Source organism: Saccopteryx bilineata, chromosome 3, assembly GCF_036850765.1.
Source record: "Saccopteryx bilineata isolate mSacBil1 chromosome 3, mSacBil1_pri_phased_curated, whole genome shotgun sequence".
NCBI lineage: Eukaryota > Metazoa > Chordata > Mammalia > Chiroptera > Emballonuridae > Saccopteryx > Saccopteryx bilineata.
In genome coordinates, this window is record NC_089492.1 from 220,072,501 (window position 1) to 220,088,796 (window position 16,296).

The following is a 16,296-nucleotide window of genomic DNA, read 5'->3' on the forward strand; positions in this document are numbered from 1 at the left end:
AGATGCAAAGCAGACTGATTTTATTATGAGCAGATCAGAACCTACAAATGCTTGTTAATCCATTTATCACATTAACTGATAATCCCCAGTCTCTGAAAACTAATAAAATTCAGTTAAGAAATACAGTTTTTAAAAGTCCCCGTTAGGTTTTAAGAATATTTGCTAGCCTGAGTTCAGTTTTCTGTAGTAGCATATAATTAAATGGCACTCCCTAGTTATGAAAGGCATAAAATAATATTAAATTCAGAAAGGAAAACTGTCAGCAAAATGTAGATTATTCATTTGTGTATTCAAGGATCTTGGATTGAATGAAATGCTTTGTAAGATGTAAGAATGATTTGAACAAACTGCTTTATAAAATGTGAGAACGAGGAAGGAGATGAAACAATTTCAAAATCCTGATGAATTGTATGTTTGGATAATTAAATTTTTAATGTTAACTAAGAAAAACTGGTGAAGTTAATATAGTTAAAAGAAGACTTTATCAAAGATTCTCTTCTAGGCAGAATGCCAAACAGCTTGAGCCAGCTTTCCACAGCAATACCTTTAGGTTTTATTTAAATTAAAATAAAGCCTATTGTCTTAGCTTCAGCTGGTCCAATGAAATGCAGATTCTTGTTCAATCTCAACATTAGTCCTACAACTGCATCTAGTGTTCTATATTTGCAAATATATCTGCCATAGTGTTTTTACATAGCTTGTCAAAAGTTATTATAAAAACTCATTATTCACCTGAAAGTAAAACACATGAATAGATAGATATATAAATGACTAGATAAATAAATAAACAACACAAGGAGCTTCACAGTTCCCAGGAATTTATATTGCCAGGAGTAGTTTAGTTGGAAATTAAAACATCTGAAAATAAAAGAAATAGATCATATAAATTAGGTTGACCTAAATTAGGATTATCTGGATATACTTCTTTAAGTGACACACTATTTTCTTTAAACTGGTGATATAATCAATAATCTTAACTCCAATTCAGTTCTTGACACCTTAAGGGATTCGGAAGACCCTTAAATTAGTCAAATAGATTTTCATTTTGAGAACATTTTTCTATTCTCTATTTTGCTTAAGGATGTGTCCTCAGTCTAAAGGTCATTATACTCTTTTAAACAAGAATTTTGTGCCCACACTGATGTATTCATAAAGCTTTATAGCTACACATATCAAGCACATTTATGGTTATCATATCTCCTTTATTGGATATATTATTAAAATATCTCCTCTTCACTTTTTAAGAATGAATTTATTTTGCCTTTGTACAGTGTCAAAATTTTATTTTATTTTGCTTGTTCATATAATATGCTTTTTATGCACACTATCATTAAAGAAAATTTTCAATACAAGAAGATTTTAAATATGATTTTGTGTTAAAGACAGAAATAACCTCATCACTTTATAAAAAATATTCTCACTTCCTTGGAAACTTCACTTTGATATCAACATATTTTACTAATGCACTTAAAATATTTTTATGTATAATTTTTCATAGTAAGTTATAGTGTTTAAATCAAGTTATGTTATTTCTATATGGTAATCAATAATTATTGAGTAACCACCATATACAAAACAATATCCAATTCATATGGAGAAAGTTGATTTTGCTTTAAAGCATACTTGATCCTCAAAGGCCCTTGAAATCCAGGAGGGCATAGAAGACCCAGAAAGCAAACTAAAAGCAAACTGGAAATGAAGAGGAGAGGGAATTGTGCACATTTTTTAATAATATTCTGATATTACAATTGGAGCCAGGTCCTGATTAACAGAAAGACTCAGAAATGGATATAAAATGGCAACAACTGCCTTTTGTATGACATTTTGGACATGCAAAGAGAACACCATAGCAAGGTAAGAAACAAAATTGTAACAAGTTCTTTGGAATGGAAGACAGATATAGAAGAGTAGCAGAAAAACTAGAGAGGGGGGAAACAGGTTGCCAATGATGGTCGGTTTACTAAGGAAAGAAACTCATTAAAGTTTACACAAATGACTTTGAGGGGCATAGTAATATTGAATTTAGAATCCAATGACTCAATTTTCCAGTGTGTCAGCCCTTACAGACATGATAAACAATTGAAAATACATACCCTAATATTCTTGCACCTTGGTTTCAAGATACAAATGGATTCTCTTCATATAGATGCACTTGCACTGGAGTAAGGCTTTTGTCTCTCTGTTGCCTGTTGCTGCGATGCATGATCATGGATGCATTGGGCATTTCTGCAATGGCATTTCAGAGTCAAATTACTAATTATGGTGTTAAAAATTGTTGTCACAATAACGTGATAGCTTTCTAATTCCTTAATTTTATCTCTAATAGAGTCCTCTTGATTATTCTCTAATTCTGGCAGAGGTGATGTCCTTAATGGGCTCTTTTAATAGTGTGATCTCAAGATTTATGGAATTTGGAAGCCAGAATAGAGCTCATATTTGCATCTTATTAAAAACTTTTGTGAGCATATCATTTATTATATGAAATTATTTATTTCTACAGAATAAATAAAATACTTTGTTTTCCTCTCTAAGATCTATCTGATTAACAGTAAAAGGAAATTTTAGTAATATTTGATATTTATTTCCAGTTATTATTTAGAAAACCATGCTTGAAATCTATGAGCTTGTCTCATATATCTTCTCAATAACAATAATATACATTATTATGTAATTTGATTCTCTAGGGAGTGTGTTTAAATTAACTATTGATTATTCTTCAGCTTTAATTATATGGATTAGCATGAAATTGTAATGTTCAGTGTTCTAATTTAATAACCAATATGAATCCACATAGCAAAATCTTAACCTTCTGTGTATCTTAAGAAATAATAATCCTAGCTAGAAGATTTTCCTAGGCAGCCAAGGACATTCTTTAGTCATTATAATATATATATACAATTATATATTAACTGGGGAACAATTTTCTTTTCATTTTCTGTTGCATGAGGTTTTAGAACGTTTTCTATATATTTCTGCATCACTGATTCCAAACCTGAAATCTGTTTTGTGGTGCATGCTCTAGTTTTTATGCAATTTTAATTTCTTTTTGTTACAGTTAATAACATGCATGGTTTTTAAATTGGAGTTAAAGGGCAACAATTCTTAGATTGAACATAACCACAAGGCAATTAATGTTTTACAAACATCACTTTTACATAATTTTGGTTGTTTTTAAATGTGAAAAATTATTATCTGATAAAACACCCTCTTATTTTGTTTTAAGATTGAATCATGGCTTCTTTGAGTAGGCATAAATGTAAGAATAGTCCTGACACCTATTATATATACACACTTCAACGTCAAAGGCACAATATTTTATCATTTGTGACATGTGCATATATGGCCTATTTTCAAGTTCCCCTTGGCAATCAAGACAAGAATTGGGTTCCTCATATTGTGTGTCATAATTTTGAGCAAATGCTTTGTGACTAGACAAAAGAAAAATGCAAAGGAATGCCTTTTGGTATTTTCATGGTTTGGCATAAACTTAAGGACCACAGCAGTGACTGTTATTTCGGTCTGACCCATACAAAGGGCATCAGCAAGAACAAATGGCATATGATCGCATTTCCTAATATTCCTTCAGCAATATGACCTATCCCACACTCTGAGACACTCCCGGTTCCAGTTTTCAATGGTTTTATTTCTTCTAAGGATGAAGAAAGTGAACATGGTGATCAAGTGTATTTTGACAAGATGCATGAAGAAATGGTTGTAGAATGTGAAGAGTCTTCTGATGCTAAGCAGTCATTAACCCTTCAGCAGGTTAGCCAACCCAAATTGAATGACTTAGTAAGAGATTTGGGACTATCAAAGAAGGCAGCTGAGTTATTAGCCTCCAGGCTTCAAGAAAAGAATCTACTTCATGGGTCTGCTAGAGTATCCTATTTCAGGAAGCATGAACAAATTTTTGTGAACTTTTTTTCTGAAGACAAACACTTTGTTTACTGTCATGATATCAGTAGTCTTCTCAGTCAGCTAGGTTTTACCACTTACAGTCAAACAGAATGGCGGCTATTTCTTGACAGCTTGAAATGGAGTCTGAAATGTGTTCTCCTACACAGCGGTAATGTTTATGCAGTGGTTCCAATTGGTTATTCAACTCATCTGCGATAAGATTATAATGACATAAAAACTGTCCTCGACTTTCTGAAGTATGAGGAGCATAACTGGATCATTTGTGTGGATCTTAAAATGGTAAATTTCCTGCTAGGACAACAGAGAGGTTTCAAAAGTGTCCTTGCTTTCTGTGTTTGTGGGACAGCCGAGCTCGGGAGAAACACTGGACACAGAAGGAGTGGCCGAAATGTGAAGCTCTGGAAGTAAAGATGCAAAATATTGTGAATGAACCTGTAGTTAATCGAGACAGGATCATTTTCTCCCCACTTCACATCAAACTTGCCTTAATGAAGCAGTTTGTTCAGGCTTTGAATAGAGAAAGTGAATGCTTTCAATATATTATTTCCACTTTTCCTGCCTTGTCTTTCGAGAAGATAAAAGCAGGTGTATTCAATAGACTTCACATTCAAACCCTCATACATGACGAAGAATTTGCCAGGAAGATGAATAAGGAGGAGGAAGCAGCATGGCAGTCTTTTGTGGCAGTTACAAAGAACTTTTTTGGCAACAAAAAAGCAGAAAACTATAAACTTCTGATTCTAAGGATGCTGTTGGCTTTCCACGACATTGGATGTAACATGAGCATTAAGATTCACTTCCTGGAGTCTTTGGGGTTTTCAATGTATAGGATCATATCATCTGCAAAAATGAAATATTTACTTCTCCTTTTTCAATATGGATATCTTTTATTTCTTTATCTTGTCTGATTGCTAGGGCTAGAACTTCTAGCACCATGTTAAATAAGAGTGGAGAGAGTGAACAACCCTGTCTTTTTCCTCATTTAAGGGGGAAAGTCCTCAGTTTTATGCCATTTAATATGATGTTAGCTGATAGTTTATCATATATGGCCTTTATCATGTTGAGATATTTTCCTTCTATACCCATTTTGTTGAGTGTTTACATAAAATTGTGTTGCATTTTATCAAATGCCTTTTCTACATCTATTGATAAGATTATATGGTTTTTGTTCTTTGTTTTGTTGATATGGTGTATTACGTTAACTGTTTTACGTATGACTACTAGCCATAAGAAATAATGACCAGTGTGCGTGCACGCAGAGTGGGCAGGAGATTCCTCCGAACTCCTCAGGGGTTGGCGCCCGTGTTTTCTCTCAGAGGAGCAGAGTCAGAGGCCTGTGAGCGGGCCAGGAGCGGAAGCCCCAGTGCCCTGGGAAAGCCGCATGGGGACAGAGCGAAAGCCAATTCCAACCCAGTAACTTTTCCGTGTGGGCAGAGGGCTTTCTCGGAGTGAGAGGCGTCCCGCCTGAGCCTCATAATCTGGTCAGTGCGCACACAGGAAGAGTGGACAGGAGATTCCTCTGAACTCCTCAGGGGTGGGAGCCCATGTTTTTCCCACAGAGGAGCAGAGTCAGAGGTCTGTGAGCGGGCCAGGAGCGGAATCTCAGGCAGCCCTAGCCCCTTGGGAAAGCCGCACGGGGATAGAGCGAAAGCCAATTCCAAAGCTCGATCTTTTCCGTGTGGGTAGGGATTTCACTCGAAGTGTGACCTGTCTGGTCTGACATCCTGGTGGGTGTGCACGGAGAGTGGGCAAGAGATTTCTCCGAATGCCTCAGGAGTGGGCACTCGAGTTATCCCACAGAGGGGCAGAGCCAGAGGTCTTTGAGTGGGAGGAAGCCACGCCTGATTATGCTAGCAGCTCTGACTGACTGAGCCTTACTCAGAGCCCTGTGCTGAGTGGGAATAGAGTGGGGAGTTGCCAGCTCTTTGAGACTCTTACTATCCAGGCAGAGGCAGCAGCAACCCCATAGCTGGATTATCAGGCTTCTAATTGTGGAAGGAAAGACTAGGAGAGAGCCTCCAGGAACAGTCTCACAGTGAGAGATCCTCTCACTGTTGGAGCCTATAAACACTAATGAGCCTCGACTGCCAACGAGACTGAAGCCCAATACATGACATCGCCATAGAGAATTATCAACTGCAAACCTCTTCCAGAGCGTGCCACAGGGGCAGAACCCGGGGTACAAAGTCACCAACCAGAAAGACAGAAAAGAAAAAGCAAGACGACAACCTCTCAAAATCAAGAATAATCTGCAGACTTTATAACCTATCCCATTTTATTATATTTGTTCATCTGTGTCTCTTTTCTTCATTCTTGATTTTTTTTTTTCTACTCCAATTTGGTCATTTAATTCTCTCTCAGTCTTACTCTCGCCTCTCTTTGAACTACACTACCCATAAGTGTTACATCTCCCATTATATTTTCTTTCCTCCTCCTTTCTCTCTATGAGGGCTGCAATCCAAAACTCTCTCTTTCTCTCTCCTCCTTTTTCTTTTTTCTTCTTTAAGTGGTTCCATCTTCTCTCTCTCTCTCTCTCTCTCTCTCTCTCTTTTCTCCCTCTATATTAGTCTCTTCCTCTCTCCTTTACGTCTTCTCTCATTCAAACCTCAATAACGAACAAATTATCTTATCTGGGACTCAAACTTAAGTTTGTGGCATTTTGGAGGGTTTTTACTTCACCTTTTTAACACATTAGCAGTGCTCCCATCCCTGGCTCTCCATTTTATCTAGTTCTTGTTCCACTAAATACAATAGTAATTTTTTTAATTTTCCACCCCTTTTTCCTGTTCCCTCTTATTCCTCTCATCATAACTCTGAGTCAGCCAACACCTAAAAGCAAATCATTTTATTCTTGACCCAAATTTTTTCCTAATTTGCTTTTTGTGGGTCTATACTGCTCCCCCCCTTTTTTATATATAAATATTTTTTCTTTTATTTATTTTCTTTTTTTTCTTTTTCCTTTACCCCTATATTACTTCTCCCCAAATCAGGCCCTCCACTACAGGTATTGTTTGTTGTATTTAGTACAATATAATTCACAGTTCATCACAAGATTTTCTCAAAAAAGAGGGGAGAGGAGAGGAGAGGAAAAAAAAGGGGGAAGGAACTATTCCCTTTTTTTCCTCAAATTTTTATCTTATTTTATTTTTCTTTACTTAATGACTAATTTTAAAAAATGCAATTTTTTATTTTTATTTTTTTATCCTTTTATTCCTTATAAAATCTCATTAATACTATCAAGAAAACCACCCTCAGATGCCATTAAAGAAGAGAAAATCGAATATCATGGATACAAAAGAAAGAGGTAACACAGAGAGATGAGAAAAAATCTATAGAGAAAAAATTTAAGATATTGGAAACCTTGGAGTTAAACGACAGAGAATTTAAAATAGAAATCCTAAAAATACTCAGAGATATACAAGAAAACACAGAAAGGCAATTTAGGGAGCTCAGAAAACAACTCAATGAACACAAAGAGTATATCTCCAAGGAAATTGAAACTATAAAAACAAATCAAACAGAGATGAAAAACTCAATTCATGAGCTGAAAAATGAGGTAACAAGCTTAGCTAATAGAACAGGCCAGATAGAAGAGAGGATTAGCAAAATAGAAGACAAGCAACTTGAGGCTCAACAAAGAGAAGAAGAAAGAGATTCAAAAATTAAAAAAAATGAGATAGCCCTACAGGAATTATCTGACTCCATCAAAAAGAATAACATAAGAATAATAGGTATATCAGAGGGAGAAGAGAGAGAAAATGGAATGGAGAACATGCTCAAACAAATAATAGATGAGAACTTCCCAAGCCTGTGGAAAGAACTAAAACCTCAAATTCTAGAAGCAAACAGAACTCCAAGTTTTCTTAACCACAACAAACCTACTTCAAGGCACATCATAATAAAATTGGCACAAACCAACTGCAAAGAAAAAATTCTCAAGGCAGCCAGGGAAAAGAAGAATACAACATATAAAGGAAGGCCCATTAGATTATCATCAGATTTCTCAACTTTTACATTTACATTTAGTGTAATTATTGACACTTGTGAGTTCCTCATTGCCATTTTATAGATTGCTTTCTGTTAGTTTTGTGCCTTGTTTGATTCTTCTCTTTCGTTTTTCTATCTTTTGTTTTTATTTGGTTGTGTTCCATACATCTTTCCTCTGTTGCTAACTTTTTTTAAATCATGTGCTTCTGTGGTGGTTTTTTCAATGGTGGTTACCATTAAGTAATGAAAAGGGTTCCTACCCTGTTCATTGTAGTGCATTATTTTAGAAACTCTACAAGCTAGAAGAGAGTGTACCCCAATATTTAAAGTCTTGAAAGAGAGGAACTTTCAGCCACAAATACTATACCCATCAAAGCTATCCTTCAAATATGAAGGAGAAATAAAAACATTAACAGATATAGAAAAGATGAGAGAATTTATCACCAGAAAACCCCCACTCCAGGAAATACTAAAGGGGGTTCTCCAATCAGATACAAAGAATAAAAAAACAACAACAACAAAGCCACAAGTAAAAGCTCCAAGAAGAACATAACAAAACCAACTTTAAACTGTAACAACAATAAGAAAGGGGGGGAGAGGATGAAGATTAACAGTAGCAAAGGGCAATGAAGGGCAAAAGTACTCACAAAATAATGCACTACAATGAACAGGGTAGGAACCCTTTTCATTACTTAATGGTAACCACCATTGAAAAAACCACCACAGAAGCACATGATTTAAAAAAAGTTAGCAACAGAGGAAAGATGTATGGAACACAACCAAATAAAAACAAAAGATAGAAAAACGAAAGAGAAGAATCAAACAAGGCACAAAACTAACAGAAAGCAATATATAAAATGGCAATGAGGAACTCACAAGTGTCAATAATTACACTAAATGTAAATGGATTAAACTCACCAATAAAAAGGCACAGAGTAGCAGAATGGATTAAAAAAGAAAATCCAAATGTATGCTGCCTACAAGAAACTCATCTAAGTAACAAGGATAAAAACAAATTCAAAGTGAAAGGCTGGAAAACAATGCTCCAAGCAAATAACATCCACAAAAAAGCAGGCATAGCAATACTCATATCTGATGATGCTGACTACAAGACAGCAAAAGTACTCAGAGACAAAAATGGCCATTTCATAATGGCTAAGGGGACACTGAATCAAGAAGACATAACAATTCTTAATATATATGCACCAAACCAAGGAGCACCAAAATATATAAGACAGCTACTTATTGACCTTAAAACAAAAACTGACAAAGATACAATCATACTTGGTGACCTCAATACACCGCTGACGGCTCTAGATCGGTCATCCAAACAGAGAATCAACAAAGACATAGTGGCCTTAAACAAAACACTAGAGCACCTGGATATGATAGACATCTACAGGACATTTCATCCCAAAGTGACTGAGTATACATTTTTCTCCAGTGTACATGGATCATTCTCAAGAATTGACCATATGTTGGGCCACAAAAACAACATCAGCAAATTCAGAAAAATTGAAGTTGTACCAAGCATATTTTCTGATCATAAAGCCTTGAAACTAGAATTCAACTGCTAAAAAGAGGAAAAAAATCCCACAAAAATGTGAAAACTAAACAACATACTTTTAAAGAATGAATGGGTCAAAGAAGAAATAAGTGCAGAGATCAAAAGATATATACAGACAAATGAAAATGATAATACGACATATCAGAATCTATGGGATGCAGCAAAAGCAGTGATAAGAGGGAAGTTCATATCACTTCAGGCCTATATGAACAAACAAGAGAGAGCCCAAGTGAACCACTTAACTTCCCACCTTAAGGAACTAGAAAATGAAGAACAAAGACAACCCAAAACCAGCCGAAGAAAGGAGATAATAAAAATCAGAGCAGAAATAAATGAAATAGAGAACAGAAAAACTATAGAAAAAATTAATAGAACAAGGAGCTGGTTCTTTGAAAAGATCAACAAAATTGACAAACCCTTGGCAAGACTTACCAAGGAAAAAAGAGAAAGAACTCATATAAACAAAATCCAAAATGAAAGAGGAGAAATCACCACGGACATTGTAGATATACAAAGAATTATTGTAGAATACTATGAAAAAGTTTATGCCACTAAATTCAACAACCTAGAAGAAATGGGTAAATTCCTAGAACAATACAACCTTCCTAGACTGAGTCAAGAAGAAGCAGAAAGCCTAAACAGACCTATTAGTAGAGAAGAAATAGAAAAAAAAAAACATTAAAAACCTCCCCAAAAATAGAAGTCCAGGCCCTGACAGCTATACCAGCGAATTTTATCAAACATTCAAAGAAGACTTGGTTCCTATTCTACTCAAAGTCTTCCAAAAAATTGAAGAAGAAGCAATACTTCCAAACACATTTTATGAGGCAAACATAACCCTTATACCAAAACCAGGCAAGGATGGCACAAAAAAAGAAAACTACAGACCAATATCTCTAATGAATACAGATGCTAAAATACTAAACAAAATATCGGCAAACCGAATACAACAACATATTAAAAAAATAATACATCATGATCAAGTGGGATTCATCCCAGAATCTCAAGGATGGTTCAACATACGTAAAACGGTTAACATAATACACCATATCAACAAAACAAAGAACAAGAACCACATGATATTATCAATAGATGCAGAAAAGGCTTTTGATAAAATACAACACAATTTTATGTTTAAGACTCTCAACAAAATGGGTATAGAAAGAAAATATCTCAACATGATAAAGGCCATACATGATAAACCATCAGCTAACATCATACTAAATGGCACAAAACTGAAGGCTTTCCCCCTTAAATCAGGAACAAGACAGGGTTGTCCACTCTCTCCACTCTTATTTAATGTGGTAATAGAGGTTCTTGCCACAGCAATCAGACAAGACAAAGAAATAAAAGGCATCCATATCGGAAAAGAAGAAGTAAAGGTATCACTTTTTGCAGATGATATGATTCTATACATCGAAAACCCCAAAGAATCCACAAAAAGACTTCTAGAAAAAATAAGCCAATACAGTAAGGTCACAGGATACAAAATTAACATACAGAAGTCAATAGCCTTTCTATATTCCAACAATGAAACATTTGAGAATGAACTCAAAAGAATAATCCCCTTCACAATTGCAACAAAAAAAATAAAATACCTAGGAATAAACATAACAAAGAATGTAAAGGACTTATACAATGAAAACTATAAACCATTATTAAGGGAAATCGAAAAAGACATTATGAGATGGAAGAATATTCCTTGTTCTTGGTTAGGTAGAATAAATATAATCAAGATGGCCATATTACCCAAAGCTATATACAAATTTAATGCAATTCCCATCAAAATTCCAATGACATTTTTTTAAAGAAATGGAGCAAAAAATAATCAGATTTATATGGAACTATAAAAAGCCCCAAATAGCCAAAGCAATCCTAAAGAAAAGGAATGAAGCTGGGGGCATTACAATATCTGACTTCAAACTCTATTATAGGGCCACGACAATCAAAACAACATGGTATTGGCATAAAAATAGACACTCAGACCAATGGAACAGAATAGAAAGCCCAGAAATAAAACCACATATATATAGTCAAATAATTTTTGATAAAGGGGCCAACAACACACAATGGAGAAAAGAAAGCCTCTTCAACAAATGGTGCTGGGAAAACTGGAAAGCCACATGCAAAAGAATAAAGCTGGACTACAGTTTGTCCCCCTGTACTAAAATTAACTCAAAATGGATCAAAGATCTAAACATAAGACCTGAAACAATAAAGTACATAGAAGAAGACATAGGTACCAAACTCATGGACCTGGGCTTTAAAGAGCATTTTATGAATTTGACTCCACAGGCAAGAGAAGTGAAAGCAAAAATTAATGAATGGGACTACATCAGACTAAGAAGTTTTTGTTCAGCAAGAGAAATTGATAACAAGATAAACAGACAGCCAATTAATTGGGAAATGATATTTTTAAACACCTGCTCAGATAAGGGCCTAATATCCAAAATATACAAAGAACTCATAAAACTCAACGACAAACAAACAAACAATCCAATAAAAAAATGGGAAGAGGATATGAACAGACACTTCTCCCAGGAAGAAATACAAATGGCCAACAGATATATGAAAAGATGCTCATCTTCTTTAGTTATTAGAGAAATGCAAATCAAAACTTCAATGAGATACCACCTCACACCTGTTAGACTAGCTATTATTAACAAGACAGGTAATAGCAAATGTTGGAGAGGTTGTGGAGAAAAAGGAACCCTCATCCACTGTTGGTGGGAATGTAAAGTAGTACAACCATTATGGAAGAAAGTATGGTGGTTCCTCAAAAAACTGAAAATAGAACTACCTTATGACCCAGCAATCCCTCTACTGGGTATATACCCCCAAAACTCAGAAACATTGTCTTGTAAAGACACATGCAGCCCCATGTTCATTGCAGCATTGTTAACAGTGGCCAGGACATGGAAACAACCAAAAAGCCCATCAATAGATGACTGGATAAAGAAGATGTGGCACATATACACTATGGAATACTACTCAGCCATAAGAAATGATGACATCGGATCATTTATAGCAAAATGGTGGGATCTTGACAACATTATACGGAGTGAAATAAGTAAATCAGAAAAAACCAGGAACTGCATTTTTCCATACGTAGATGGGACATAAAAGTGAGACCAAGAGACATTGATAAGAGTGTGGTAGTTACGGGGCGAGGGGAGAGAAGGAAAGGGAAGGGGGAGGGGGAGGGGCACAAAGAGAACTAGATAGAGGGTGACAGGACAATCTGACTTTGGGTGATGGGTATGCAACATAATTGAACTTTAAGATAACCTGGACATGTTATCTTTGAATATATGTATCTTGATTTACTGATGTCACCCCATTAAAAATAAATACAACAATAATAATAAAAAAGAAATAATGACATCAGATCATTTACAACAAAATGGTTGGTTCTTGATAAAATTATACAGAGTGAAATAAGTAAATCAGAAAAAACTAAGAACTGCATAATTTCATACTTAGGTGGGACATAAAAACGAGACTAAGAGACATGAACAAGAGTGTCGTGGTTACCGGGGTTGGGGGTGGGGAGGATAGGGAGAGAGAGGGGAGGGGGGAAGGAGAGGGGTACAAAGAAAACCAGATAGAAGGTGACAGAGGACAATTTGACTTTGGGTGATGTGTATGCAACATAACTGAGTGACAAAATAACCTAGAGATGTTTTTTTTTTGAACATATGTACCCTTATTTATTGATGTCACCCCATTAAAATTAATAAAAATTTATAAAAAGAAAAAGATTCACTTCCTGTACAGTCATCTTAATAAGTTTCCCAAAAATCTTGGAGCTGTTAGTGATGAGCAGACTACTGCTGGAGCATCAAATGAAATTGTCCTCAGCAAGTACACAAACACAAGAGCTACAAATGCACATTTTTGCCTGAATAGAATTTAAATAAGTTTTGTGTAAATTTTATAATTAAAATAAATGTTTTAATATGTTCTATTTCAAAATTGTAGACAAATTCTGATGCAATCATACCTTTTAGTGTATTTACTGCATTTTATAAATTATTATATTTTCACAAATATGATGCCCAAGAAAACATTCTATTTTATTATGTAAAATGTTGAAAATTTTACAGTAAGATGAAAACCGAAAATCTTGAATTGCAAAAAAACTGTAGCTTACAGAAAAAAACTAATGTCAGATTTGAGATCAGCACACTCTAATTAGGTAAGAACAAGTGTGTTTGTGGATGCAACAAAAATTTTTTTCCTCAGTGAATCACAAAATAAAAATTATCATTGTTGACAATAAGAAAAATACAAAATACATAAAGTGAGAATCTCATAATTCCACTTTATAAATATATCTTCTACTGCTTTTTAGCATGTATATTATCCTTTGCAACAATGGATATGTATTTTACATTGTTTATGACATTTTTTAAGTCAAAAGAGCCCTATTTCATGCTACATCATAAACAAGTAAAATTAATAACCATCCTTCTTTGTTGTCTATTACATTACTTTAAACTTATTTATAGCAAACAGTACTGTGACTTTTCTGGGATGTCTAATTTTAAACTATTTCATGGAATTTATCTTAACTAAAACCAACATCATCTGTCTGTGAAATAAATATATGGGTGTAATTAGTTATTTCTTGGTAACTCTAAGACAGTCTATGAATAACTTTTTCTGATGTGCTGCAGATGGAGGTGGAGTTAATACATGGTATAGAAATTAGCATCTATGATTTGGTTTCTTAAAAAAATAATCTTTAAGACCTCATATTCCAAAGAAGATTTATCTTTACTTTTGACCTTTGCACCATTCACATCATTGTCAATCTCTGAACACTATCCAATATATCATAGACTCCTTCATTTTGTATATCTGTTTGTTTTCACACCAAATATCATTAATGAGGATGCCAGAGATCTCATTGCTCTTTTCCATTAATGGTGAACTCCTGTCTCCTATCATGTTACTCATTGTCACAAAAATACCTCAAAGTAAAATACCAGCTTTTATTTTTACTTCTGTTAAAGCTAGATTAAATTATTTTACTCGGTTGGAAGGACAGATGCTTCCACCAAACTTTCCAAGCCTCCCTAGTAAGTTAATATTAAAATACACTACCAGAAAAGATTTATCTGCATATAGATCACAGGCTGCTCACAAATGAAACAAACAAACAAAAAAAACCCCTCAAGAGTAAAAAATAGTTTTCATAAGAACACCAGACCTAAATTATATTTTTGTTTACTTTATTTGTTAAGACTTTTGTTTTAAAATGATTTCAAACATACAGAAAGAGTAGAAAAAATAATACAAATAATTTTTTTATATCTTTCACCAGCTCTCAAGTCATTAACATTATTCTACATTTGTCTTATTACTCTATTTTTAGGTATTTATATGGATTATTTTTCTTGACCATTTGAAAGTATAATGCTTGATCATTTGAGAGCAGTATGCATTTTCTTACAACATGGTCCTTCTATTATAAACACAATAGAATCATCAAAATCAGAAAATTAACATTGATATATTGCTACTTGATTTTCCGGTTAACATCCTTTAGAAATTCAGAAATCAATGGTATATGAGGTGTTATTTTTACTATTTATTTGGATGTGCCAAATGTCACAGATTTGGTGGCAGAAACAACCTTTAATTGAGTCCTGTGTCTTTTCCACATGATGGCATGACGATGCCCCTCATTCTTTGATCATTGACTTTCTTCTGGCACGAAAAGATTTTCCAAGTTATCTTATAATTTTCTTGACCCAGGTTTGAAATTAGTCATTTATTCAAGAAGCTCAAGTTTCTTTTATCGGAGAGCTAAATTTATAAACCACAATCATATCATAGGGTTCCTTCTTCTTCTGAGGTGCTATTGCTTCTGGAGTGTCAGCAGTCAAAGCTGAAAAATAAATGTATAATCATACACATATATCCACACAGGGCTAGGTAAAATTTAATTAAATTATTAGTCAATATTACCTAAAAATAAGTTATAAGTATAGATAATAAATAGTAACACTAATAATAAAACAAATAATACAAATAAATAAATAATACAATAATTAATAAATATGTAAGAATACAAGAATAAACATTCACATAGTCATAACTGTATATCTTTTTTCCAAACCTTCTATTATATCAACTCTATAGCTATATATTTATGAATTGATATGTTAAAAACCATAAGTTGACACTGATATTTTCTTTTCTTTTTTTCTTTTTTCTTTTTATTTTATTTTTTGCGAGAGAGACAGAGAGAGGGGCAGATAGGGACTGACAGATAGGAAGGGAAGAAGATGGGAAGCATCAATTCTTTGTTGCAGCTCCTTAATTATTCATTGATTGCCTTCTCATATGTTCCTTGACAAAGGGGCTACAGCACAGCAAGTGACCCCTTGCTCAAGCCAACAACTTGGGCTCAAGCCAGTGACCTTGGGGTTATATCTATAATCTCACGCTTGAGCCAGTGACTCAGCACTCAAGCTGATAAACCTACACTCAAGCCAAATGAGCCAATGCTTAAGCCATTGGACCTTGAGGTTTCAAACCTGGATTCTTGGTATCCGGGGCCAACACTGTCCACCATCCCACTGCCTGGTCAGGCCGCACCAATGTTTCCAATTTTGATTTAGCATCTTAAATTTTTATTGTTTCTCCTTTCCATATTTGTTATTTTTCTCCAACTGTTAGAGACATGATTCTTATTTATCTCTAATAAAATGGAGAGGATTTATAACTATGCTAATTTTTTTAATCTAAGGATATAATCAGTTAATTAAAAACGATAAACAATTTGCCCACTAACTCTTTACTCTCCTTTACTC